Source organism: Myotis yumanensis, unplaced genomic scaffold (genome assembly GCF_028538775.1).
Source record: "Myotis yumanensis isolate MYYU_CA2020_CCGP unplaced genomic scaffold, mMyoYum1.0.hap1 SCAF_2, whole genome shotgun sequence".
NCBI classification, from domain to species: domain Eukaryota; kingdom Metazoa; phylum Chordata; class Mammalia; order Chiroptera; family Vespertilionidae; genus Myotis; species Myotis yumanensis.
The window spans coordinates 185,425,567-185,450,946 of NW_027223753.1; the positions used below are offsets into that span (position 1 = coordinate 185,425,567).

Genomic DNA, 25,380 nt, shown 5'->3' on the forward strand with positions numbered 1-25,380 from the left:
CAGACTCCAGCAACAAGCTAACCTACCAGAAGGAGCATCTGCCCCCTGGTGGTCAGTGCACATCATAGTGACTGGTCGACTAGTTGACTGTCTGCCCCCTAGTGGTCAGTGCACATCACAGTAAATGGTTGAGTGGCTTTAGCATATCATTAGCATATTACACTTTGATTGGTTGAACAGATGACCAGACGACAGGACACTTAGCATATTAGGCTTTTGTTATATAGGACTAGAGGCCCAGGGCATGAAATTCGTGCACTCGGGGGGCGTCCCTCAGCCTGGCCTGCACCTTCTCACAGTCCAAGAGCCCTCAGGGGATATGCAACTGCTGGCTTAGGCCCGCTCCCCACAGGAAGCAGGCCTAAGCCAGCAGTTGGACATCCTTAGTGCTGCTGCAGAGGTGGGAGAGGCTCCTGCCTCTGCTGCTGCACTCGCCAGCTGTGACCCCACCGATGCACGATTGGGGCTGGGGAGGGACTGCGGGAGGGCTCCAGGGTGTGTCCGGCCCATCAAACTCAATCCCAATTGCAGGACCCCAGCAGCAAGCTAACCTACTGGTCAGAGAATCTGCCCCCTGGTTGTCAGTGCATGTCATAGCAAGCAGTTGAGCGGCCTTAGCATATCATTAGCATATTACGCTTTGATTGGTTGAATGGCCAACTGGACACTTAGCATATTAGGTTTTTATTATATAGGATAAGTGAATTTATATGCTATTTGTCTTTCTCTGTCTGACTTCACTTAGCATAACACCCTCTGGGTCCATCCATGTTGTCTCAAATGATAAGATTTCATTCTTTTTTATGGCTGAATAATATTCCATTGTATATATGTACCAATATTTTTTATTCATTGCTCTATTGATGGGCACTTAGGTTGCTTCCATATCTTGCCCATTATAAATAACAATACAATGAACATAGGGGTGCACATATCTTTCATATTAGTGTTTTGGGTTTCTTTGGATATATACCCTGAAGTGGAATTGCTGGGTCATAAGGCAGTTCCATTTTTAATGTTTTGAGGAATATCCATACTGTTTTTAATCATGGCTGCACCAATTTACATTCCCACCAACAGTGCACAAGGGTTCCTTTTCTCTACATCCTCACCAGCACTTGTTTGTAGATTTACTGATGATAGCCATTCTGACAGGTGTGAGATGGTATCTCATTGTCGTTTTAATTGGCATTTCTTTGATGATTAATGACATTGAACATTTTTTTCATATGTCTGTTGGCCATCTGTATGTCCTCTTTGGAGAAGTGTTTATTCAGGTTCTCTCCATTTTTAAATAGGATTGCTTGTTTTTTTGGTGTTGAGCTTTATGAGTTCTTATAAATTTTGGATATTAACCCCCTTTTAGATGTAGCATTGGTGGCTATCTTCTCCCATTCAGTAGGTTGTCTTTTCATTTAGTTGTCTAATGCATTTGCTGATGACATTGTTCTAGGTGTGAGAAATAAACATGATATGTTTATACCCAGGGTGGTCCGAGAAGGCAGTGTGGTCTGGGCTGCCCCTTGAAATGTGGGGGGAGGATTTTCATTCTTTCCTGGCCATAAGGGGAAGGGCATCACAGGAAGGGCAGTGGCCCAGACCCAAAGAGGAAGAACTAGGGGCTGAAAAATGGATTAAACCAGTTTGGCTGGAGGGAGAGGTCTTGTGGGGAAGCAGTTAGAGGGCAGGGCAAAGAAAACAGGGTGGGGACAAAAAAGCAAGTGGCTTCAAGCTGCAAGAACCGCCAGGGTAACAGGATGCCCTTCCTTATTCAGATTGGGCAAGCAAGGCAGGAAGTGCCTCTGTGTGGTTAGAAGGTAACAGACACGGGCTTGTGGCTGCAGGTCCAGTCCCTTCTCCCCCACAGTGCAGGCGACTGGGGTGTGACCCTCTGCTGCACTCCCAGTGGATGGCTGGGCTAAGTCCACGTGTCCACGTTTCTGTGTGTCCCCAGAGAGGCAGCAGCTGGAGGCCCCCCTCTGCTGTTCCAGAGATCGGATACCAACTTTGAACTTTCTTTTTTTTACCCACAAGAATTCTTACTCTAGGTTTTAGGCGGTTGGGCCTAGAGGCAAGGGGCAATTTTGACTGTTTCTCCTTATTAAAAAGAGAAAGAAAACAATAGAGAAACTTGGAAATTCAAGACCAATCAAAGAACATAATTTACATTTTAACATGAGCATTAAGAAATACTCAACTTGTTTTTCAGAAGAGCATTTTATGTCAGTCATATAAAGCAACATATTCATTATTGTGTAAAAGGAAAGCATGCATTATACAAGAAGGGGCCAAAGTAATCTCTGAGCTGATCAGGTTATATTTACAAAAAGTTAAGTTATCTAACCAATCATGAGACAAAATTTGCTTTACTGATATAATTTTGTGAAAATTTGCAGTAACCTAGAAGGGTGTCCATTTGTGCACCCTAAGATTCTTATTACCAAGTCACAAAATCTTGTTACCTCTTGGAGAGTTAGCGTAGATTTCAGAGCAATTTGTAGTAATTAAGAAAATTACCCCGTAAAAGTAAGAGGACAAAATAGAATAAAATAGAGATATGAACCATGACAGATGTTGCAGAATAGGGAGTGGATGTGAAGACAATAAGGGACATTGTTGGTAAGGCAGCCCTGGCAGCACATGTCACTGATTAAATCATGGACGCCAGTTGGTGGGCACAGCACGGGAACAGAGAGCGCCTTGTTCCAGCTTGTCTGTCTAATTTCAAATTAATTGCTTAAGTACAGGCTTCTGTTCTGCTTATAGCAAAGGAAAATGAAACATTTGAAATATTGTAAATCTTGTCATTCACCTTGGATCACCAATCAGAACGAATTAAAAGAGCTTTGAGCAAAGGATCCAAATAACTTGTTCCTTGCCTGTAAATGGAAACCTGAGGACAAGCAGGACCCACTCACTGCTCTGTACTCACTGTTCCTTTCTCTCCTGATCAAGGTCTCTCTCCTATGACATAAGGGATCTGCTCTTCTTCATACTGCCCTGTGCTCGTGACTGTGGCTCCATGGGGTGCAGTGGAAGATGCCACCAGCCATCTGGGACTGGTGTCTTCTTGGACTGTGGCTCTTCTGAGGTCTCAGGGAGATTAGCCTCTGCCATTTGTTACTCTGGGATTTTGTGATCCATGTGAAAGCACTTTATTGACACATGAAGGGTTTACAAAGGAAATCAATTATACTGATGATCACTATTACAAAAAATGTAATACTGTAATATAGAGTCTTTATTAATGCACTAGAGGCCCCATGCACGAAATTTATGCAAGGGGCTCGGCCCCCTCCGCCACAGAGACTGCCTCTGCCTCAGCCCCACTGCCGCCCTGGCTTCGTCCTGAGAGACATCCGGTCTAATTAGCATATTACACTTTTATTATTATAGACTAGAGGCCTGGTGCACAAAATTTGTGCACTGGGGATGGGGTGTCCCTCAACCTGGCATGCACCCTCTTAAATCTGGGACCCCTCAGGGGATGTCCGACTGCCGGCAGTCGGACATCCCTCTCATAATCCGGGACTGCTGGCTCCCAACCGCTCGCCTGCCTGCCTGCCTGATTGCCCCTAACCGCTTCTGCCTGCCAGCCTGATCACTCCCTACCCACTCCCCTGCCAGCCTGATTGACACCTAACAGCTCCCCTTCTGGCCCAATTGCCCCCAACTGCCCTCCCCTGCTGGCCTGATTGCTCCCACCACCATGGCTTTCTCAAAAAGGAAGTTGGACATCTGGAAGATGGCCAGTTGACCTGATCTAATTAGCATATTACCCCTTTATTAGTATAGATAGATTATATAGGATAGGATTGCTTAAATGGGTGGTGGGGAAAGCCTTTTTCAGCAGGAAGAGATGCTCTTAAAAGACAAAAACACATAATCCCTATATCTGGACTGAGAGCCAGCCATATGCACTATACTGCCAAACCAGTCATTAAAAAATTGAACTGCTTTCTTACACCTTACACCAAACAGCTGTTGCCCTTAAAACCCCTCCTCAGCCCCCACCTTAGGTTCTGCCTTCACAGTTCACCAAGATTACGTTCTGATTGGTCGGTTTCTATGCCAGACAGCATCAAAAGCTCTGCCTCTTAGACAGCCATTGGCTCCTGGCACTTAACCCAGATTAGTTTCTGATTGGTCGGTTTCTATGCCAGTCAGTGTCTTGGGGCCTATCTCTGGGCCTGAATCAAAGAGGCGGGGCTGATTAGCAGCCCCCCGCAGAGGCCTGGAGAGAAACAGAGGCATGGCTGCTGGAGAAGCTGGGAGAGAGAGAGGCAACAGCTGATCAACAGCTGCCACAGAGGCTGCGGATCAGACCCTGCCTCTTTCTCTGCAGGCCTCTCTCCGGGCCTGATCTTCAGCCCACTCAGCAGTCAGTGCTGGGTCACTGCGTGTCAGTGCTAGGTCACCACGACAACCCAGCACTGACTTCCTGTGTTTGGTTGAGCCTTCAGTTGTTATGGACCCTGGCTCTTTATATATATATAGATTACATATTAAGAGCTAGGGGTAGGTCTAACTATTTTAGGATGTAGAGTTGGTGGAGGAAAGACCACAAGTGAGAAGTCCTGGATTTGAATTGTGGGTCATCTCATCATAGGTTCCTCCTTTTCTAAATGCATTTAAAAAATCTTCCTGTGGGTTTTTCTTTATCTCCTGAAATCAGATGTTCTTTACATTTCTGTGTGTGTCATGGAACCCCTTTGGCATTCTAGTGAAGCTAATGAATCCCTTTTTAGAATAATGTTTAATGCATAAAATGTTAAATGCATAAAATTAGAATGCATAGGATTACAAAGGAAACTAATTATACTGACAATTATCAATATGCCAAAAAATGTAATATTGTAATATAGAGTCTTTATTAATGCATTACATACCAAGAGCAAGTGGTAGGTCTAATTACTGTAATTATGAAGTGGACATGAGTGAATGATACTTTGAGATATTTGCAACAACTGTAATATGATAGGATTTCTTTGATTTCTACTTGTGACAAGTCATAGGACTGGCTAGTTTTACTGTGGACTATTGCTTACATTTGTAATGGAAGGACATGTTAAATTTTAGAGGTTAATAAACATTACAATGAAATTTTCACCACCCAGGGCCTGAATTCAGTCTGAGGCCCCCAAATCCCCTTGCCTAAAAACTGTACCCTTTCCTCTTATGCTGTGCACTCTCCAGGGTCCAGGTCAAGCACCCTGCTGTGCCCTCCACCTGCAGTCACCCTTTAGTGCACTGACTCCCAGGCGTGGCCCTCCTGTGCAGGCAGGGGACTGGAGCACAGACCTGTAGCTCCTGCCGCCCGCTGTACCTGCACCCTGCATGGCCCACAGGACCTCACGCAGCCTCTAAAGCCAGCTCTGCGGCCTGGCCATCCCACCTCCCTCTTCCCACCAGCCTGCTCTTCTGTGTTCCCAGCTCTGTGGATGGCATTAACAACCGTATGGCTCAGGCCCCAATCCTTGCTTGAGCAAGGGAGCTAGTGAGCACCCAAGTCGCCAGGATTACTGCTCCAGCCTTCTTGATAAAGTTTGTGAAGTGTAAACTTGTACATTTCAAAGCACTGGTCTACCTTTCCCTTTCCCTGGCATATCTTCTAAATTGCTACTCACCCCAAGGCCTCATTCATTCTTACTTATCTTTCTGACGTGCACATCTAGTCACTCTCTGGTTTAAAATCTCTCGATGATGCCTCTTTGCCTTCATGAGGCGACATCAGAGGACTCCGGCCTTCCTCGAAGTGTTTTTTACTTTTTTTTTTCCCCCTGCAGGTCCCCAGCCTCCCCGAGCTCCCAGTGGTCCCTCCAATGGCTTGCTCCCCATTTCCCCCTTTTGCCTCGGCAAGCCCAGTGAGTGCCCTCGGCCTGGGGGTCCCTTACCTGCCCTCCTGCCTTCAGGTCTCAGTGCCGTGTCCGCTTTGCTAGAAAGCCTTTCCCAGCCTGCAGCATCCTGAGCACTGCCTACAGAGCATTTCTTGCCCAACCATCTCCTCCGCCTGTGCTTTGACCAGACTCTGGCGGGCTTTCACAAGCAGTTACTATTAAAGTATGTGGTTAGGAGCACTGCCTTCAGAGCCAGACTGCATAGATTCTAATCCCAGCTCCACCCCTGGCTATTTGATCTTGGCAGGGCACTTAGCTTAATTTAGGTGCCTTGCTTTTCTCATCTGTAAAACTTGTATAATAATAGAGGGATCAATAAGTTAATACATGTAAAACACGTTAGAACCAGGGCTAGATTATAGTAAGAGCTTAAACATTAGCTATTATTATTGGTTTTGGTTTTAGTAGTGTGGCTTGGGTTCATATAAAAGATACTTTAATTTTTGCTGGAGTTTTTATTAAAGACTGTAGTATAATTCAAAACCCAATATTTAATTGTTCTTTATCTCCATTGAGGTTGGTATTGAATGTTGATTTTAGCAGAAGTAATTTATATGAGACAAAAGAAACTTTTTTTTTTTACAGGAAAGGTAGGGGAAATCCTAGGAATACAGCTTTTTAGTAGAATGGTGGAGACATTTAAATTCCATATTTTGAAACCATAGTGAGTCATCCCACCAGGAGTTAGCTATCTCAGTTGAGAATATTTCCATTTTTCTTTCATTTCAGAGATTATGTTGACCTCATACGATTTTTTTTGTAGCTCTTTGGGTTAAAGAGAGATCAGTATTACTTATCAGAGGATTTCTCTTTGAATGCAAATCATCATACATGTTTGCAAACTAGATCCACATAAAAGAAATGGTTTTGAATGTAATTATTTTCTTTTTTTGCATGAGTATTTTTATGTCACCTAGAACTAGACCACTCTTGTGGGGGAAAAACTTTTCAGGAGCCCTACTACACATTGTATTTGACATTAATGAGCTCTCATAATTGATTCTTTTCTTTTTGTTTGTCTTCCAACATCAAAGTAGTATTTCCCTGGAGGTTTAACTGTTCTAGCCTTTTCTTAGTTTTGCCACCAGGTGGGGTACTGGCTCCTTTGAAAGGCCTGGGCCACAGTCCTTGAGGGTAGTTTTCTCAGCAAGGTGACTCTCTTGCCCCTCTCATTCTAAAGCAGGGGTTCCCAACAAGGGGCACCCCCCCATAGGGGGGGCAATTTGATTTTTAAGGGAGGCAATTTGAGAATGAGTTATTTGACAGTGAACTTTTTGCATTTCTTATGGTTCTAGGGGCTTCATATACAGCATATAAATATATATTATGACATATTCATGCAATTCTGTTCTCTATTATATGTTTTGAAACATTACTTGCTATTTTTTCATATAACTTCATATTAGTATTATTTTTTTTAAACAATTTCTTAGTGATTTCTTCCTCAGTACTTCACCTGTCCTTTCATTCTTTTATTTTTCTCTTTCATGGATGCCATGTTCTTTGGAAGCTTATTTAGACCAAGTTAATGGCCTTTTAGGCTTCCTCCACATGAATAGGAGTTCACTTTTTGAATAATAAGAATTATATGTCATGAGGGGGGGCGAGCATCAGGATTTTAGAGATGCTTAGGTGGGGCATGGCTAAAAAAAGGTTGGGAACCACTAATCTAAAGTGACCCCATGAAAAAATGTTGAGCCAAGACCCAGGTGTGGGTGGAAGGCAGGAATTCTAAGGTGTGAGGGAGTCTCTGGGTTTTTCTTGATCTTGTTGAGCTAATACGCTAATGACTTATGTTTCATAGGTTTTGAGTAACTTGAATTTTATCAGAAACACATGTAAATCTACTTGACAACAGTGAATCAAGTTTTTCTTTGAATATTTGGTTCAGTCTTATGGCTTAAAAGAAACAATAAAGTCAGGTAACTTTGACCACTATGTTATATAGCTCTTATTTAAATAGAAGAGAAACCAATCTATTAAAATTGAGGCTCTTCTTGGAGTTAAAACTAGGGGAAAATTGTGTGTATTGTAGACACATTATGTTCAAAAGCAGAGCATTTCTTATTCTTTTGTAAGCATTATGCTGAAACATTATTGACTTTTAAGATATAAATGCCTTAAAGAAATTATCAGTTACCTTTTCCTAGAATGAAAAATAAATTTAAATTCCATACTTTGAAACGACAGTGAGTCATAGTAAGTTCCATTTTAAACTATAAAAAGCTCCAAAACTACAAAAAAAATTTTCTTTTTTACCATATACATATAACCTCAATGCAGATGGTGAGACTGAATTAGGAGTGAATTTTCAGGCTCTTTGATTAATTTTCCTCTTGAACTTTAGACTTGAGTGGTTAATGAGGTTTTAGACTTTTTTAATGTGATTCCCCCCCCCCCCCCCCAGAAAAAAACACAACAAAAAACAAAAAAACCCACAAACCTGAAAATCCGGATGATGTGTGACTCTGAGACTCGGAAACAGTAACTCCATGTGTCCTCTTATGCAATGTGCAATTGTAGTGTTTATGTTTCCCACCACCACCACCACCCAACCTGGATAACCATGTAAAACTCATTTCGTGGCCTTCGTGGAGGGCAGACTGTGTTGCTCTTGTTTAAAATAAATGAGTCACTTTCGTGCAGTGTCTGAAGGGGGGAGGGTGTGAATTCTCTTTGTGTGACGTTTTTTGTGTTCTAGCTTTCTCCGACAGCAGGCACAAACACGAAGCCTGAAGCCTCAGCTCTTTCTGCCTGTGGATTTTATTTCTCACAGCAGCCCAGTGTCTAGTTAACATATGGGGTGTGGTTTCAAGTTCATTACTGAAGCTTATAGGCTAAAGTGCTCTGTGGGCTTGGCTTTGACTTAAGTTGCCTTTAGGGAGGCGGCTGAAAACTGGGAGCAGCCTGCTCTCCCTGTGTGTGGATTCCCTGGGCTGTCAGTGTTTCCCCCCCACCTCTTGACCATCAGCTGCTTTGGAGATTAGTTTCCTAGCAAGGATTCTTTCTTTAAAACAACATGAAGCGACCGCTTTCACAGGGGCACCAGGTTAGTACATAACATTTTGAACTTTGTGTGGCATCTGTCAGTCTTGCTCTCCAGGCTCCCTGGGCGATGAGATGACAGCGTAGTGTTTGTGCTGTTGTTGTGTTCCTTTAGAACAGAACGGGGGTTTGGGGGTTATGAGTCTCCTGGTAGTATAAGTATTGTTTGGCTCTCTTGAATGCAGCAGAATCCAGGAAGACATGGCCAATGAGTGTTGGATCTGTAGGCTCCGAGATGTGTACTTGTTTGTGAGCATTTTCAGTTCCTTTTCCAGAATTACTCTTTTGGTGCCCTCCCCATTAAATCTTCTGGGCATAGCTACGATGGTCTACATGGCAGATTGTATTTTATGTTTGAGCGTCAGGTAGCAGGGTGCTGTGCTCCCGCTAGCGGTGTTGTCCCTCCCACTCGAGTGCCTGCCTGGTGCGTGGTTTTCCCCAGGGCCTATTCCTGATAGTTACAATGAACCAGATAATTTTGGAAAGTCTGGCATTTTTTTCTGGAATGCCTCGTAAAATACCTACCAATGGATGTAGGCAGAGTGTACAGGTGGACTAAGCTGGGCTGAATTCCTTCCTTGATTGTCACTGCTTGTGAGTCTGCAGAATCTGAGGTTTGCTCTAGGAGTAAATATGACTGTAAGGCTAGAATGTGCCTTGTAAGATGCAAATGTATTGCTGACAGTAACACAACTAAATTAAGTCAACACAACTAGGTATCATGAGAACATTTTCCTTAATTGTATTCACTTAAAGACCCAGAGAGCAGTTTCACTTTTGTGAATTTGTCACCAAAGCAACCCAGCATGACGTTGTTCTATAAGAGGCGTTCAGCTGGGTATTTTAAAGTTTACAACACTTTTTGAAATACACTTGATTTTCTGTTATTTTACGTGAGCTTTCGTTCCAGATAATGCACTAATGTTTTTAAATATGCTGCTCTGCTTCTGTTATTGCCATTTCAGTCTTCTCCCCCTCCCCCCGCCCCCGGCCCCCCCTTGCCGGGAAATACAGTGTTTCAGACAGGGTCCCAGTTCTCCATCTTCAACTCTTTAAAAAAGTAACATTGAGGGAGGAGGGAGACAGAAATAAGTAATTAAAAAACATCTTGGAGATGATTTGCTACGTTTTAAGGATCCCAGAGGCTGAAGTTGTAAAAGTGATGGCTGCATGCCACTTCAGGATTACAAAACTGATTGTACTTTATACCCTAAGACACAGCCGGGCAGCCATATTATAGCCCTGCCTCTGCAGGTACTTTCTCTAACAGCAAAAATACTCGGTTTTTAGTTGATTTCCAAAAAAAGCACAAAGATTGCTATGGCTTGCTTAATTATGCTATTGTGGCACGTATGTACTATTATTAATTATTAAATGCTATTAATTTAAATTTTTTAAATTATATTTTATTTTTGTTGTTGACACTATTACAGATGTCCCCCATTCCTCCCCCTTGGCCCCTCTCTCCCCTCCTTCTGGACCTCATCACATTGTTGTATGTGTCCATGGGCTATGCATATATGTTCTTTGGCTAGTCTTTCCACTTTCTTTCATCTCACCGCCCCCCCCCCCGCCCCCCCCTTTAATCACACCCTCCTCCCCTCTGATATCTGTCAGTCTGTACCATGTATCCATGTCTCTGGTTCTATTTTGTTCATCAGTTTTTAATTTAAATTTTAAAGGGAGACTTTTGTCAATCTGATTGTAGCTACCCAGTGATTTTAAAAGAACAGTGTTGAGACATTTCACTTATTGATTATTTGTTTGTGCTTCTCTTACATGGATAAAAGTCTTAAAAAGCTCATTTATGTCTGGTAGGTTTCAGTTTCTGTGTTTGCAGAAATTGCTTCATTTCTGATTAGAAACAGAAATAAACAATGAGGTAAAGAATAGAATAAGAAGGGAAACTCCCTAAAAGACAGGTTTTAGGGTTTTTTCCCCAAGAATATTCATTAAAATAAGTTTCTTCTAAACATGGGGAGGAAAAAAAGACTAGAGGGTGTTCAAAATCTATAATTTTGGGATAATATAGCTAAGCAAATCTTATTCCTGATTCTAGGCCTGGAACGCACATTGCAATTCTTGTTCTCATCTTGCCAGACTGGTTTCCTTTTGTTACATTTCTTCTTTTGGCAAAAAATAAATAGAGACGGGCATTTTCTCTCATTTTAAGTTGAGCTTTCAGTTGATTAACTGAGTTGGATAAACACACTTTCTTTCTTTTTCTTTCTTTATTGATTAAGGTATTACATATGTGTCCTTATCCCCCCATTCCCCCCTCAACCCCCCCCCCCCCCACACACACACACACACTCATTACTCATACCCTCACCTCCCTGGTGTCTGTGTCCATTGGTTAGGTCTATATACATGCATACCAGTCCTTTGGTTGATCTCTTTCTTGTTGATACTTAAAGTCCTCTGGATGTCTGACTGATGTCCAGAGGCTTCTGCACCTCGCCGATGATCCAGAAGCATGTGAGCCTCATTCCCTTTTAAAATGAACCTGAGTTTTGAAGTTGGAGATACATCCTTAGGTAAACTATTTTGACATGAATTGTCCCAGACGCGAAACCCTGGGAAACTTGAATGGCACTCTCAAAAAGGAATGAATAAGTAGGAGTAATTGTGGTATCAGAGGTGGTTTTTCTGACTGCTGAACCTTGTTATGTTCACCTACTCACACACCCTAGATTACTTTCATTCCTGCCCACAGTCTTGATCTTCACTTTGTATCTTTTGGGAGGTGTCAGCTCCTGAACTGCAGTTTCTACCGTGTGAGATTCATGTAGAGGCTATGATGAACAGTGCCACCTCCACCTTTCTCTTGCCTAGCCCCCCACCCCCCCACCCCCTACTCCCCAGCCCCCAGCCCCGGTTCTTGCTCTTAACCACGCTCATCGAAGGTGCCAGTTTGCATGGGTCTTGTGCTTTCGTATCAGAAAGTGGGAGAGATTGTGATGCCATCCACCCCAGAAATTCACTATTTCAGTAATGGCAGTAAATACTAGCTTCTCAGTGGGCTTGCAAAGGCTGAGGACAGATTTTAGTCTAGGACTGATCTGACCAGAGACCTCCCAAGTTCCCTCTTTCATGCTGAAGAGCCCAATTTCAGTTTCACCTTCTGGCATTTCTGTGGGTGATGGTAACAGCAATCATGGCAGGAGTAGTAGAGGCAGTGGTAAGAGTAATAATAACTAGCTCTCAAAAAACATTTCCCGAGGGCAGTACTGCCCTAAGCATCTTATTTAATCCTCACAACAACCCTAAGAGGCCAATTGTCTTTATTAGCCCCATTTTCTCATTGTGGAAACTGTCCCAGAGAAGTTATGTAATTTGTCTCAAGTCATAGCAACTAGCAAGCAGCAGTAACAGGATTGTGCCTTGGAGGGATGGTCGGGGAGGGGTGCTGCGGTAGGAAAAAAACATCGGCCTGAGAAGTTGATGTTCTTGGGAAACATAATCTGATATTTATTATTAATGAGAAGCAGCCATGTACATACCGACATCTGTGCTGCTCCTCACACTCAAAGATGTTTCTGTTGACCCACTGACAACCGGTAAGGCATGTCCTTTGTGTCCCTTTTCTACTGGGTTGGGGGTGAGCTTGTGTTCTGCTTTCTCAACTGTTCTGCTCATAACCAATGGCAAGAATATGACCTAAGGCAGGACATAGAGTTTTCCCGTGGTCAGTAAATGAGACCCACAGTGACCAGTTTACATTGGCGAATAAGCCCACAGCATTGAAAACTGTCTTTCAACGACATAAACTGACCTTGGAACTCTTGAGACTTCTTAAGGCTACAACAATAAAACACTGAGGCCAGGGACTTGGGCCTTCTGATTGTTTAGCTTGAATTTGGCCCGAGTGAGTGCCTCTTCATTCCTCCCAGTATGACTTCCTGCTGATACTCAAAGCTCTGGTTATTTTGTCAGTCCTGAGGTTTAGTCGAAAGCCAAGAATATGAGGCATGCATTTCCTTTAAAAACATAAGTGTGCATTTGAAACTGTTGGGCAAATAACCTACATTTGGCTAAAACTTAAACACATGACAGATAAGTTTGGAATCTTAATGTATTAACATATAGTCCATAGATTAAGGAGACAAATTAAAACACAGGAACAATAACAACAAAACTTCTGATCTTTGGATGGGAAAGTACTTCTCTTCCTAAAACCAATAGAAGAAATCACAAAAGGAATAGGGTGATAGATTGGAATTTTTGAAGTAGAAGTGTGAAAGCTTTCAGTATAAAATACTCATTGAAGTATTATTTATTACCATGACAAGTTAGAAATAAAACAGACAGAAGAGGAAAATTGCATTATGGACCATTATGTAACTACTAGAGGCCTGGTGCACGAATTCCTGCACAGGTGGGTTCCGGCAGGCCCACCTGGATCGGTGCCGTGCCAATCAGGCTGGCCAGCCCGGGGGGAGGGGACGTGGGAGGTTGGCTGGCTGGCCCCACCCCTGATCGGGGTGGGGGGGCCGATCAGGGGTGGAGCCGGCTAGGAGGAGGGGCCGTGGGCAGTTGGCCATCTGGCCCTGCCCCCTGGTCGAATTCCTGGTTAAACTCCCAGTCAAGGGGATAATTTGCATATTAGCCTTTTATTTTATAGGATTCCAGTTTTACTTATGAAAAACTATAATAGAAGGAAGTGGTGGTGCTAGATTTTTAAGTTAAAACACTGACTATCAAATTATTTGTACATGACAGACTTGGCCATGTTTAAAATATACCTCTCTCTGTGTGTTATGCTTAGGGAGATGGCAGAAGGGGTAGTCACCTTAAGTTAATAGGGTTAACGGAGTATTTTGAAGGTGGAAATTTCTGCTACTTTATATTTTTTCTTATACTTTTCTGCATAATAATATCTTTAAGCATGATTAATTTATATTCAAAAAATAAAAACTCATGTAGAGGGGAAAATATGAGAATAAGACATACCCACATTTAATAGTAGATTAACATCACCCATAATCTATCTATTTAAGTTGGTGGCTCTAAGAGCGATTTTGATTTCCTCAAATAGTTTATAAACTTAAGGTTTATTTTGAGAAAAAATTATTATTTTTATAATAAAAATTAAAATAGATTAGGAATGGCAGGCCAGAGTTGAGGCAAGATCAATTTTTTATAAAGGAGAGGATACTTTTACTTTGGAGAACAATTATTTTGCTGCCTTAAGCATTATTGTAGGAAACTGCCTTTTGACTTTTATGCATTGGGATGAAAATTTTAGTCAGCTGGTATAGCAAATACAATTATAAGGTGGATAGTTTGATAAATGGTGTGGGGTGGAGTCTATTTAAATACTTGAAACATCAGTCCAGCTAAGATGCTTGCATGGATTTCCAATGGGTCATGATAATGCTGCCTTGGTCTAAGAGCAGTTGATATTTAGAAAGGGACAAGTCAACGTATTGGGACAGTTCTCAGAAGAGATGGTTCAACTGGAATAATGAAGATGGAAGAGAACCCAAGAGAATTTGACTCCATTCTTTCCCTTCCTCATTTTATAGATGAAGCCATGAAGGATGGTGTCCTGAAGGCCACAAGGTTCTATTGATTTGATTGGAGCCTTTGGGGCCTTTTGAGTTCCTTTGACTTTCCCATTGCAACTGTTTCTAATATTCCGTTCTGTTAATTTAAAAACAGTTTAGTCCTGGTGAATGAGATTATATTTCCTTTTTTTCTGGGTTGGTAAAAATCAAAAGCTGAGACCATTCAACATTTACCTAATGACATTTGAAAAAGAGCCTAAAGGCCTATTATGCCTCCGAGGAACACTTCCAACTCCACAGGCATGGTCTGTAGTCTCCTCGTTGTTGTGTGAACATTTTGTTCTTGGGTACAGGCTTAATTATTGCACATCTGGTTTCCATGCCTGTTCTGAAAGACAGCAGCCACATGAGTGACTACAGATCACTTGATACTGCACCCTGGAAATTGTTCCTGAACAGCTTCATCAATAGTGTTTAACTTACATGAATCCCTTAAGTTAATCCCTTTGTGTACAATTTGGTGTTTTTTTTTAGTATAACCATCACCATAATGTAATTATAGAACATTTTCTCTTTAAAAGTTTAAAAAAATTATTCAATTACAGTTTACATTCAATATTCTTTTGTATTAGTTTCAGGTGTAAAGCATAGTGGTTAGACAATCATGTACTTTACAGTGTTCCCCCCGATATTTCCAATATCCACCCGGCACCATACACAGTTATTACATTGGATTAACTATATTTCCTACACCATATTTTACATCCCCATGACTATTTTGTAACTACCAATATGTACTTCTCAATCCCTTCACCTTTTTCACCCAGCCTCCCACCCCACATCCCCTCTGACAACCATCATTCTGTTCTCTGCATCTGTGAGTCTGTTTAATTGTAGAACATTTTCATCACCTTCAAAAGAAACCTTGTATCCACTCTCCCTTCTCTCCGTTCTTCTTCCACCAGTCCCAGGCAGCCAATATTCGACTTTCTGCCTCTCTAGATTTGCCCATTCATTTCATATGAATAGAATTATACATTAGGTGAGAAAGCTGGACATTTTAATGTGAAACTCAAAGACCACTTAGTCAAACATGACCTGGTTACTGTGCAGGCCCTTTCTTCTCAACAGTGTGCCAAAGTGTGAGATTAGGACCAAATGAACTCACTGTTGTCACCTGTTTATTAGATTAAGGGGCCTATATTTGTTTTCTGGAGTCCCTATATTTAAGATTGAAATGAAAATATTCAAATTTAAAAGCTATATGGGAGTACATACCTATTAATATGAGTCTGTTATAAGCTATGTTATAAGCAAAATTGTTAGGTTAGACGACTGCTTAGTTGGATAAGTGTTAAGTGAATGTTAGTATTGTTATTAGTATCATTTATAATAAACTGTAGGATGTTATTTTATTTCATTTTTATGACTTCTTCTATACTCTACTAAGGATTTGAATTGGCTTGCAAAAATATTTGCATACCATTAAACACATACACACATATGTTTTGTTTTGAAATAAAACAAAACCAGGGGTGATAAAGTCAGTAAAAAAATAGCATCAGAGGAAAGGACAATAACAATAGGAGTGACAGCTAACATTTACATAGCAGGTTTTCAGTAGACATTTCTTTAGTGTCTTTTCTGATGAGCTGAGAGAATGATGCCAGATCAGAAATGGGCAGAGACAACCAAATGAGAAACCCAGGTTGGGAGGGACCATTGGTGGTCTTTTGTCCACCTTCCTAACCCATGCATGAGACATTGCCACAGATGTCAGCTGGTGTGGTGTTGGAACTTACAGTGTGAAGGTGAGTCCCACATCTCACAATATGTATAGCTACTATTTATTGAGCACTTATCAGGAACTGAGCTAGAATTAGAACTAAACGGACTCTAATCTATATAATTATGATGTAAACTTGCCTGCTCAAAGCAACTAGTTTCTTTGTTTAATGGTTCTGCTTTCTGGAATGTTCTTATACATATTAAACTGAAATGTACACTCTTGTAGGTACCCTCCTCCCCCCTTGATTTTCATAGTATATTCTACATGGGAGAAACAAATGCCTAGTCACACAGTTCCCCAGAGATTTAGATAAACTGATTGTAGAATTGACAATGTGGTTGAATCACAAAGTCCACAGTAAGCTTAATACCAGTATTTGAGTGAATGCTGATAAAAAGATATAGTCCAAAGTTATACTTCTCTTCTAATCTGAGATCTTGACAGTTTTTCATAGAATATGGGTAGTCCCCCAGATATCTGAAGATAATTATCATGGTCCTCACTCTACTTTGCTCTCTTGCTTAGATATCAGCGTTATTTTTTACTGTTCCTTTTCCTGGAATGTGCTCCCCTTTTGAGCATGCTCAGTGAACTCCTACATGGTCTTCAGGATCCCTTTCCAATGTGTCTTTCCAGCAGTAACTTTCCCCAATCCCCAGATTGAGCATTTCCTCCTCAGGTCTCCACTTCACTTCTTTTCACACTCTGAACATTAACTGTTAAAAGCCTGCCCCCCCCCCCCCCACCCCAGACTGTGAGTCCCTGATGGAGAGCTATTGACCTTTGTGCTCTTAGACCCCATCCTAGCACCTGATCCAAGGTCAATACAGCGGAAGTAAGAATTTTGATTTACCTTATATGGATTCCTAACTGTATCTGGTTTTACAGAGGTATCTATATCTATACTAATAAAAGGGTAATATGCTCATTAGACCAGATGTCCTTCCGGACAAAGCCACAGCGGCTGCTACTGCAAGGTCCGGGCCGAGGTTCAGGCAAGCTGCAGATGGCAGCTGCTGCTATGAAGTCTTGGCCGAGACCCAGGCAGCCAAGGTGGCTGCGAGGGCTGAGGCTCAGGCAACCACGGTGGCTGGCAGTGGCAGCAGCAATGGCGTCATGGGGGTATTGCCTTCCCCTGATCGGTCCGGTTGCCTCCCGCAGAGGGAGGCAAGACTGTGGCTTAGCTATCAGTAGGACATTCCCTGAGGACTCCCAGACTGTGAAAGGGGGCAGGCCGGACTGAGGGACCCCCACCTCAGTGCACAAATTTCCATGCACCGGGCCTCTAGTAAGTATATAAAAGCCTAAGCGACCGTTACCGAACAACCAGTCGACCAGTCACTAATATGCACACTGACCACCAGGGGGCAGATGCTCAATGCAGGAGCTGCCCCCTGGTGGTCAGTGTGCTCCCACAGCCAACCTCCCATGGCTGGCCAAACTCCTGCGGTCCCTCCCCCTCTGAGCCCCTCTCCCCAGAGAGCCAACCTCCTGTGGCCCTGATTGGGACTGGACGAGATGCCCCGATCACCCCAATCGCCAGCCAGGCTGAGGGACCCCATCCATGCATGAATTCCTGCACGGGGCCTCTAGTCAATTATAAGAAACTAGAGGCCTGGTGCACGAAATTCGTGCACAAGGTGTGTGTGTGTGTGTGTGTGTGTGTGTGTAGTGTGTAGTGTGTGTGTGTGGAGGGGGGGAGTGTCCCTCAGCCCTACCTTCTCCCTCTCAATCCAGGACCCCTCAAGTAGGGTCCCTAGGCCTGGCCAGTGATCAGGGCCTATCAGGGCCTACCTTCCCCCAGCTGCCAGCAGCTGGACCTGCCCCCATCGCTGCCACTGCTTGCCATCTGTGCGGTACTGCCCCCCCTCCCCCGCCATCGGTCGCCTTCTTCTGTGGGAGACAGGCGTGGGGTGCAATTGCTTGGCTGGCCTAGGCCTCCACCTGTGGACACTGGCTGGGTGGCCTGGGCTTCCGTCTGAGTGGTCCCCAGATTGATCACCGTGCAGAGGGAGTTCCTACCCACCCTCTGCAGCACCGCTGGCCTAGGGCCAGGTAGCCTGGGCCGGGTGGCCTGGGCCTCTGTTCCACGATCAATCACCCAGCAGAGGGAGGCTCCACCCACCTGGTCAGGGCTCCAAGATTGATCAACGCCAGAGGGTGGCCTGGGACTCCCTCTTTGGGGCGATCACGGAGCTCCCCCCCCAACCATCAATTGCCCTGCCAGTGGCCTGGCCCTCACTCTGCAGGGCGATCATGGGGCTATGGCGGGGCCCCCTGACCAATCGCATTGCACCTGCCTTGGCAGTCCTGGCACCAGTGCGTGTCATAGCGTGGTTGTCCAGAAGGTTGTCTGGACCGTTGTTCTGCTATTCAGTCGTTTGGTTGATTTGCATATTATGCTTTTATTATTATAGATGTCTTTGGACAAAAGATGTGTAGGTGAACCTTGATAAACTGAGGACCAAAAATAGCATAATCTGGGGCATAAGACTGTGATGAAGGCCTTACTGTGCCATTCATTTTGACTTGGTAAAACTATCCACTGATTGCCCAATGTAAGCAAGATGCTTGTTTGTTGGACAAGGCTGATACCCAGCACCTTTGCTCAGAGAGATTTAGATAAACTGATTGTAGAACTGACAATGTGGTTGAATCACAAAGTCCACAGTAAGCTTACTACCAGTATTTAAGTGAATGCTGATGAAAGATATAGTCCAAAGTTATACTTCTCTTCTAATCCGAGATCTTGGCAGTTTTTCATAGAGTATGGGTAGAGGTTTTTTCTGTAATGCATAGATAAAGGGGTAACTATTTTAGTGGTATCTCATTGTGATTTCATTTTCTTTTTTGTGGATAGAGGGTTAATTTAAGAAAAAGTATGTATGTAACTGTGCCAATAAGAAAGCTGGCCTACCTGTGAAGGAAAGAATGTGGATCTCACCAAGAGTTGCTGTAATTCATACAACTGGTCTGCGTCTCTCTTTTTTTAATGATGAAAGAATAGACTTTTAAAAATTAATAGTACCTATTGTAATTGTAAATAGAAAACATGCTTTTATAGAAACTAAATATTTGATTACAATTTTGACAAAATTTTCACAGAATTTGATTGACAAGAGAAGAGGTAGTAGTACATAATTTTATAAACTCATCTAATGGGATTTGCTGAATATACTATTGTTTTAAATATACTATTGTTTTAATTGGAGATTACTTTTTTATTTTTATTGAATTTATTGGGTGTGGGTGGCTTTAGTTAGTAAAATTATGTAGGTTTGCCGAAACCGGTTTGGCTCAGTGGATAGAGCGTCGGCCTGCAGACTGAAAGGTCCCAGGTTCGATTCTGGTCAAGGGCATGTACCTGGGTTGTGGGCATATCCCCAGTGGGAGATGTGCAGGAGGCAGCTGATCGATGTTTCTCTCTCATCGATGTTTCTAACTCTCTATCTCTCTCCCTTCCTCTCTGTAAAAAATCAATAAAATATATTTAAAAAAAAATTATGTAGGTTTCAGGTATACAATTCTATAATACATTATCTGTATTATGTGTTCACTACCCCAAGTCAAGTCTGCTTTCATCAGCATTTATACCCCCTTTACCCTCATTTTTCTCTTCCCCCACTGCCCTTCCCTCTGGTAATACCATACTGTTGTCTGTGTCTATGAGGTTTTTTTGTTTTGTTTTTCTTAATCCCTTTACCTTGTTCACCTTATATGGACTCATTAGACTCCAACTGGAACAATCTACATGGAATATGTCAGCTGTGTTGATGGTGGTATCTGTCTTCAGAACTTGCAAAATGCCTACTTGAGGGCTAGACTTCATATTTCTCCATTCCATGGCCCCTAGAGATACTGCCTCTTGCCACTTGAGTTTGAATTTGCAGGTCCTCAACATCCAAACTGAGTCTTGCCAGATAACCTAATGAATTCATCTTCTTCTCCCTACCCTTGTTGCCACTTTAGTGCTAATTTTCCCTCCCCTCAGCCTGTGCTAATGGAGGCCTGGGAGCAATTCCACTCTGAGTGAACCCCAGAGGTCCAGCCTGGAAGAGGAAGAGTCAGACATGGAATTCTAGAGTGCTGAACTGGTGCCATCCAGACGCTGATGGCATGCTTCCTGTTTTAGGAAGCCCTCCATTCCCCAGGGCTCTTTCATTCCTAGAGAGCTCAGCATGTTAGAAAGTTGTCCTTGATGCTGAAGTGCCACAGGCCTCTATGGACTATCCATCCTTGAGTTCCAGCTCTCTCCCCTGGAACCACAGAGGAAACATCTACTGACACCCATAGGTCTTGAGATGTTTGAAGGGCCTCTCATTTTTGTTCAGCCAAACAGCTCAGATTTTTTTCAACCATTTTTCATAATGTATGCTTTTCAGACTCTTCTCTAACTTGGTCCTTATTCTCTGACTATCCATGGTTTGCCTTGTTGTGGTCCTCAGACTAAACACACAACTCCCAGTATAAACCTACTAGCAGGCTGGGATTGCCGGCTGCTTTCTTGGATGCTGCCCTTCTGATAATGTATCCCAAGAGAGCATCAGACCTTTCACAAATAATAACACGTGTCACTTTTTGAGCAGTTATTATTTTCAAGGTAATGTCCCAAAGTGCCTTACATATGTTATGTCATTTAATCTTCATAACAATACAGAGATGGGCATTGTTATTGTATTTCCTTGATTCTAGGACACTATTAATGGCAAGACACACCATCAATTAAATTTCAGTCTTTCAGGGAAAATCGACAAGGAAAATACCATCCTATTAAATGTAGACAGGAAGTACAGGAGTCATGTCAGTTTCAGAAAAAGTTTCCACATGTGTGTTGGGGGAGGGGGACAGAAAGTACATCTTAGAATCATGGAAGTATGGTATCTTCATTCTAGAGATGAGTAAACCAAGCTTATGGAATTTGAATAACTTGCCACGTCTGTGGACTCGAGAACTGGGACTCACACCCAGCTCAGCTGATTGCACTGTGAGCTCCCTCTGTTCATGCTACTCCCTCCCAAGGAGCCCTATGCTGAGGTTGGCTCATCCCAACTTCCCAAGGCTTTCTCACAAAACAGCTGTCAGCCCAGGCAACCCCAGCCTGTACTTGTGTGTTTAGACCTCAATGCAGGCGTCTACCTTTATTCTTGCTGGTGAACAACTCCCTGCATGTCCCTTTCCCCATCTTTTTAGAGTGTTATTACCAGATCAAAGAGGATAACGGTTTTTGTGGCTCTACAAACATATTTCTAAATTATGCCTGAAAGTGGCAGATGCATTAACAATGCCACCAGCAGTGAGGTTGGTTTAGCACACTTGTTACAAGTTTTTAATGTAATCTATTACTGGTCTCATTTGGACTGGGAATTTGGGTCTGCTGTGGGAAACTCATGCATTTAATTCTCTCCTGGGATTCCTCAGGAGGAAGCCCCCGTCCTGGGATGACCCAGGCCTTGGGTTACCCTGTCATTGCTTCCTCATACACCTCCTAGTATACACCTCCTGTTTCTGTGGCCTCTGGACTCAGCTCAGTCAGAATCCTCGGGGACGCACTGCCCTAAACTTTGCTCTGCTTCCTGCTTGCCCTCTGACTTTGAGCAGGCCCATGTCTTTCTTTTTTCTTTTATTGTAAAACCCTGAGTTGTTTGATGCAGTTTATTGAAAATCCGGAGGCTGATTCATGACAGTAACAATAAGTGGGTAGAGAATTAAAAGCAGTTTGTTTGTTTTTTAGATCCATTGTGGTTGATGGCACGCCTTCTAGGAGATATCTGGATGATTAATTAGCAAGAAGTCCATTCTACTTGTACTTCTCCCTAGATGAAGACAGGGAGGAAGTAGGAAGTGTCAAGAATGTATAATTGAAGGCTTTAAGGAGAAGAAACTGCCTAGTAGATTTCAAATGGCAAAAGGAAAAAAAAAAAAGGAGGAAGAGAAGGAATTTCCACCCCTGTACAATATATTCTCTTAGTTCCATAGCATTGCAACTAGGAAATAAATATTCTTTTTATTTTTAAAACAGGAATGAAGGAAAAAGTCAAATACACATCTTACCTTCTACTAAGACCACTTTAAGTTATGTGCATAGCTTTTAAATGTGGTTATTGGGTTTCATAACTCCGTTTAACAGGTCTGAAATACCGAACAAAAGTTAACTCCCTCAAATGCTTCTTTAGATTCTGACTCATGGCCCAGCTTAGCTCAGATCTCTTGTGAGAGGATGGTCACTGTCTGCACATTTGGCTAAAAATACAGGCCACTTTCTGCAAAATGTCGGTGTGCCACTGAAAAAGAAAACCACAGACCACATTGAAATAGTTCAAGTTTAAACTAAAATTTAAGTTTACTTCAGTGTACGGTGCTTTAAACATGTGTTAATGTTTAAAAGGATAAAGTTACCTTGATAAGAAGTGACTCGGGGATTGTGACCGACGGTGGCAGATATTACAGATCTTGAGTGTTATCAATTCATAGCACAGCTCGACTCTCGGCCTGATAAATGTGATTCAGTATTTGCCAAAGATTTCATATATTTTTATGTGCTTCAAGAGACATGCTTCCAAAGACACAGGTTTTGAAGTTTTGGAAGGGAGAGGAACTACAGGTATACCCCTATAGTTTCAGTTTTGCCTTTATGATCCCTGGGGATCGTTATAGGTCCTTTATGATTTATAATTTTATAAATCAGTGAGGTCCTGATACAGCCATAGCAAGTTGCTTTTGTTCTCACTGAGTCTAACACTTCTGTCACATTTTTTCCTCCTCAGACCTCCTTTCTTCCTGCCATTAAATCAAACAGGTCGTTTGGAGCTGGTCTAAACCAGTGCCCTTCCAATGTTGTCCATAGGCATCACCAGGGTATGTTGGTAAAATGCAGATTCTGATTCTGCGATGGGGCTCAGGTTCTGCATCTCCCATCAGCTTCACGATGATGCCTGTGCTCCAGGGCCATGGACCACACTTTGAGTAACAAGGATCTCAATTCTCCTAGGGAGACAGGTGGTGGGAAAAGGTGAGCGATAAAGCAAACTTTAAGTGAAACAGCCTCACATGTTCATTGATGATGATGCTTACTTTGGGGGGAGGTGCCCAGTTGAGTTCAGAGAGGCAGCAGTGCACCTGGATTAAGAACCTTAGCCCTGCAGTCCTCTCTCTGCCACCCAACAGTTGACTCATATGGGCATATTACTAATCTCTTTAAACCTTAGTTTCTGTAATTGTGACATGCAGATAATATAAAAATCTACTTTATAAGGTTAGTAGAGGCCCGGTGCACAAATTCATGCACAGGCGGTGTCTCTCTTGGTGGCCTGCAGGGATCGGGCCGAAATCTGCAGTCCAACACTGCCTGCAGCTCCTACCTGCCCCTCCCGCTCATCCCAGCCCCACTGTGCCTGCTGTGGGTTCGCGCCCAATCAGTCCGGATCGGGAGAGGCCAGCCATGAGTCCTGCATCTGGCGTCCTTCCACAGGGAGTGGCCTGCAGGATGGGGCTGAAACTGGCTCTCTGACATCCCCCGAGGGGTCTCGATTGCAAGAGGGTGCAGGCCAGGCTGAGGGACCCCACTGGTGCACGATTGGGCTGGGGAGGGACCGCAGAGGGCTCCAGGGCATGTCCAGCCCATCTCACTCAGTCCCGATCGGCCGGACCCCAGCAGCAAGCTAACCTTCCAGTTGGAGCATCTGCGCCCTGATGGTCAGTGCATGTCATAGTGAGCAGTTGAGCAGCCTTAACATATCATTAGCCTATTACTCTTTGATTGGTTGTTTAGGTGTTTTGCCATTCGGTCTATTTGCATATTACCCTTTTATTATATAAGATTACGATGTTGAAATGATATAATACATATAAAGTACTTAGTAAGTGCTTGTTAAATGTAAGCTAGAAAGCATTTATTCAATGCCAACTGCATGCTTGGAATGTTAGGGTAGGTAGGTAAACATGAAAAGTACCTCTTTAATTTCAACAGGAATTGAATTGGTTTACTTGGTGGAGGTGAGGGGGGGTGGGGTGGGGAAACCCCTGGAGTCAAGATTAGATCTAAAACTTTAAACTCCAAGGGCAGGGCCCTTCCTGCCTAATTCTTTCTATGTGCTCTTTGGCTGTTTCTTATGATGTGTAACCATATTATGCAAACCTGGTTCAGGCAACTTTAAGTGAAGCCCATGTGCTGAGTCACAGTGGATTTGATGTGTTCTAACCTTCAAAACCAAAAGTGAGTTATGTTTGGTTTCTTGGGTTTGTGCGAGTTATCTCCGAGGATAGAAGTTAAAGGATAGGTTTTTGTTTTGCTTTTATCAGCTGAATTGTTTTGCTTAATCAGCCAGAACTAAGTGATATCAAAGGACAGGCATAATCAATTTCTATTCTAATGGCTCAAATTCTGAGCATACAACTGCCTTCCACTTGGGCATCTACCTCTTTAAAGCAATTTTGAAAGGACTCTGTCTTCGCATCTTAGTTGTTTTTTAAATACAGACTAAAGAAGGTTCACCTTGACTCTTTTCCAGCCAGCACAAATGCATGTGTGCCTGTGAGGAGCTGGGCACTTCTACTTTCCATCCACCTTTTGTACTTTTCCTTGGAACCCTGTCTTGAAAAGGAAATGATCACGGACCCAGAATTTGCCTTTTCTTTATCTAATTATTTCTCTAGTTATTGAGATTTGTGAGCCTATTTCTTTTTTCTTTTTTGAGCTTACAATAGTTCTCTGTGTGATGCATACTTTTGTAATTTTTAAAAAAGATATTGGTTTGGTGAAAACTCCCCAGTGTGATGCTGTGTTTGTGAAAACATAATAATCTCACTGAACAGAGCCTTCAGATAGTGAAAACAGTGGAGTTAAAGCAAAATTGAATGTAGGCATTGACAGATTGCTTTTTAAAAATGTTTTGATAATGTGTTTTTTTGGGGGGGGGGTGTCTATTTTTGTAATAAGAAATATAGAAGTAGTTTTTTCTGCTGATTATTCTTCATTGGGAACAAGGAAAATTACCTCTTCTTCCTTTAAGCATTGATATATGTTGATTGATCTTTTTTTACAACTCTGTTCATTATTTCTGTATCTTTGCAGATCTTTTAAAAATATTTTTATTGATTTCAGAGAGGAAGGGAGAGGCAGAGAGAGATAGAAACATCAATG

General features: G+C 42.7%; 1 protein-coding gene across 3 annotated transcripts in view; it reads left to right on the forward strand.

The window, feature by feature from the left end:
- PLD1 (phospholipase D1) overlaps positions 1–25,380 on the forward strand; it is a 199,049-nt gene that overhangs the window by 41,582 nt on the left and 132,087 nt on the right. For 2 of the 3 annotated variants that reach the window (XM_070406794.1, XM_070406797.1), the window contains exon 1: positions 8,819–8,946. The exons of the other annotated variant lie outside the window; for it this stretch is intronic. The gene's annotated coding sequence lies outside the window, so the exon portion shown is untranslated. Of the gene's footprint in view, positions 1–8,818; positions 8,947–25,380 lie in introns of those variants that run through there. 3 annotated transcript variants of the gene reach the window in all.